The sequence below is a fragment of the Gracilinanus agilis genome, chromosome 1 (assembly GCF_016433145.1).
Source record: "Gracilinanus agilis isolate LMUSP501 chromosome 1, AgileGrace, whole genome shotgun sequence".
Lineage (NCBI taxonomy): Eukaryota > Metazoa > Chordata > Mammalia > Didelphimorphia > Didelphidae > Gracilinanus > Gracilinanus agilis.
The window spans coordinates 575,605,138-575,609,200 of NC_058130.1; the positions used below are offsets into that span (position 1 = coordinate 575,605,138).

Consider the following 4,063-nt stretch of genomic DNA (forward strand, 5'->3'; position numbering starts at 1 on the left):
AATCTCTCTATTTTAAGCTAATCATTGGAGCCTGTAATTCCTGATGAGAGTGCCCTTCCCAGCCCAAGTTTTATCTCTAGCTCTCCCACAGTATCTGGTACATTTTTTAAAATCTCTAAATCTATGATTCTAAGATTTCAGCTGTTAAATATTGTCTTGTTCTAATTTCCCAAACGATTTTTCAGTAGATCTATCCTCTTACTTGATCCCTTACTATTCTTCATCACATTGTCTTTGTAAAGCACATAATTATGTATATAATATATAATATATAATTATGTATATATAAGTATATACATATATGTATATTTGTTTCCCTAGCACATACTCAGCACCTTTTATATGCTAGATAGTAAATTCTGTTGAATTGGTATCAAAAATGAAATAAAAATGCTATACTTTTGATAGTCCTTTGCTTTGAAAAACTCCAGTTGGAAATGAACCCATTTCCTTGTGAAGTAGTTCATGACATTTCATGATAGTGTTAATTTTCATGAAGATTTTCCTTATGTCAAGAATAAATGTATCTTTTTCCAACCCTCTCTCACATTCTAACTTCTGGAGTCAAATAGAACAAATTGATACCTCCCCCCATTTTTTAAACTAGGACTATCTTTCAAGCCCTTGAAAAAAGATAGCACGTCCCTCTTTTCCCTTTTCTGCTGGCGTCTAAATACCTCTTTTTACTTCAACAAATCTTATATGGCAGTTTCAAATTTCATAGATGTGTTTTATGTCATCATTGATAAAGTAATTCAATAGAGTAGGACCAAACTCAGATTCCTAATATACACAACTATAAACTTTCTTCCCAGTTCAGTCAGTCCTGAAATATTTATTGAATTGTAACTATGTGCACGAATACAAAGAAAGTCTGTTCTCAAGGAGCTTACAGTCCAGTGAGTGAAGACAAAACATAAAAGAAGCTAAAAGAGAGTGGAATGGGGAAAAGTACATAACACAAAGGTATCCAAACTCTTGAATTCTCTCTTTAAATAAACGTCCTGTTAAAAGGGTACTTGATGAGATCTGATTACCAGACAGATTCAATCTTACAGCATAATGATATTTCCAAATTGTGGGTTTCCTGGGGAAAGAAGGAACGAAGTCCAAAGAAATGCAAAACTTTGTAGCTGCTGGAAAATAGGTCCATATGATGAAAAATTGACACAATAGGGAAGATGATATGTAAACTTTACTATGGGGTCCTATCATTCTATGAATTTGAATTCAGAAAACTCCATTAAGTAGTCCATATTTCTTCATCATATACACAAGTATATAATGAGATATGTTGTTAAATCAGTTTAAGACATTGAGACTACAATGTTATATAACATTCACCTCCTTTAAAGATTTAGGAATCTTGTCTATTAAGTAAATAAAGTTAACTTGACATGTTATTTTTGATGAAACCTTGCTGATTCTTGGTGAGTGCTCTTCCTTTTCTCAATATTTCAGAGCCTTCTTTTTGATAATATCTTCTTGATTTTCTCCATAAGGGAAATCAAGTTCACTGACCTACAGTTTGCTGATTCTATTCTCTTCCTTTTAAATAATTAAAAAGTGGGATAGAATTATGAACTCGTTAACAATAAAGACTGATTTCTTTTTATTTCCTTTCTATCTTCAGGCCCTAGAACAGTGCCTGGCACAGAATAAATGCTTAATAAATGATTTATGATTGACTTAGCTTACTTACTCTTCTATAAACTTGTGATATTAATCCTATTCTAAAAATATTTAAATATCTCTGTCAGTAATTTATTTATATTATCCACTACTTCTTTCAGAATCTGGGAACTCATCTGGACCAGGTGACAACCATTAAGGGCATCTAGATACTCTTGTTAATTGACAGATTTTCGTTGGTAACATCTCCCCATTAGCCATTTTTGTGATGTTCCTTCTATTTCTGAGATTATTCTTCGAGGTAGAGAAAACGAAAATAAAATTAAGAATTTTCCTCTTTTCTGTGAGGTGTATTATAACTAACTCCTCTATTGTTCCCTTTCTATTTTCTGTGCTAAAAGTAAACACAAGCAAAGCAAACACACTCAAAACAAGGGCTTTTTGTTGTCTTTAACTTTCTTCTTTAGCCTCAGGTTATTCTGAGATTTAGAATTGCCAGCTCTTTTCTTGGTTGGTGAATGAAGAGTGACTTAAATCAGAAGGAAAGTGTGTAAAAGCTTCAGAATCTTTGAAAGCAGCTACCCAGCTCTTTGTATGCATAGAACATAAGGATTTACATGAGTAAACAAATTTTTAATAAAATTTAATTTAATCATCATCCTTTAAACATATTCTATGCCAACTTCTACTAAGCACTTAGAATGCAACATAGCTAGCTAAATAAATAAATAAACAAATAAACAAATACATAAATAAATGGCAAAACAGATTAATATAAAGGACACAATTCCTCACTTCAAAAAACTTACTATTGGGTCAAAGAGGTGAGAAGTGGAAGCAAAATGTTCCAGGAGCAATGTGCAGCAGCCAGAGGAGGGGAATCTGGGCAATATGGTGGCCATCAAGAGGAAGTAGTGTGGAGAAGGAGGTCCTGAGATGAAACCAAAAGGGAAGGGGAAAGGTGCCAGAGCACCAACCAAACCACTTCCTCTGACCCCAGGGAAGGCAGAAGGGGAAGAGGAGTACCATATCCCTGGCCCCAGTCTCTAAGGGTAAATGGAAGAATAAGGAATTAGTTCTTATCTTCTCATCAAGGGGAATAAAATTCAGAACAAGACACTTAATGCAAGATTTAAGAGCATTGATATTTCATTCTAAAGCAGATAACAAAATGTACTGGAAGGACAAATTGTTTGTAATTAATGAGGTCTGTGAAATAACAAAAAAACTAATAAAGGTATCTATTTTGAAGCTAAGAAAAAATCAGGATCTCTATATATGGCTTTCAAATTAATCTCAAGGACCTTTGGCTAAATTCTTATTTCAGAACATGCATACTTTGGCAGAATTAAAGATGACTGGAAACTGTTTTAAGAAGTTCACTTCCTCTTCTGTCTTTTGAGCCTACTTTTTATGAATTCCCACATTATTCCTTGATTTAAAAAAAAACTCCTTATTCAGATTTTTTGTACTCCTCAATACCATCCCAAGAGGCAATAATTTGTTGACCTTGTGTTTACGTTCACCATTATGTACAATAACATCTGATTTTGTAACAATGAGATCATAGAGGAAGATGCAGCTCTTGTAGAAATTGGACCTCGTCTTGTCTTGAATCTCATAAAAATGTTCCAAGATAGCTTTGGAGGACCAACTTTATATGAAAATTGACATAATCAGTCACCAAAAGTGTATTGGGGTATAATGATAATGGCCACAGCTGCAAAATACAGGGAGAGACAACAAGTCCAAGATGTACAGAGGCTCAAGAACAAAGAAAATAAAACTATCATTCCAGAAGATCCTACTGATGATGTTTTTAAGACACCAGTTGAAGAAAAGTGAGTGGAAATACTCTTCATGAAACCAGAGCCCAAAGTCAGTTTGAAAATAAGAAAGAAAAAGATACACAAAAGACAAAGAAAAATGAGGCTGAAAGCTTTGAAGACTAAGAAAGCAGAGTGAATCTGGGGAAACAAATAATATTCCATTATTTTGTATTTATTTTTCATTCAATATGTAAATACTCTTTTGTTATCCAGGACTTTGGTACTATACATGCTTAGAGGAAAGGAAAGAGATATAAATCTAGTGCCTAAAGTGTTTGATGAAAGATCTTCTATGGTCATCTTATTTGTTTTCAATAAAATAAAATGCCACAAAAACCTTACTATCTAAAGGGGGAATCAGGAAGTACACTTGTATCAACTTGGAAAAAACAATGGAACCACTAAAAACACTTACAAAGAGCACATCTTTAATCATGATGGGGAGACACAGTTCACATAGCCACCATAGAGAGTCATACACACCACACAGAGCCAAATTCTGGGTCTCTAGGAAAAATGTCTCTGGGAAAATGTTCCATTAATGATAATGTCCATCATGGAAAATTCCAATGAGCCAAAAAACTCAGAGTCTTGTATAGACT

At 33.6% G+C, this 4,063-nt stretch overlaps 1 pseudogene; it reads left to right on the top strand.

Moving 5' to 3' along the window:
- Positions 1-2,523: 2,523 nt before the first annotated feature.
- LOC123231792 lies at positions 2,524-3,597 on the top strand (annotated as a pseudogene).
- The last annotated feature ends 466 nt before the right edge of the window (positions 3,598-4,063 follow it).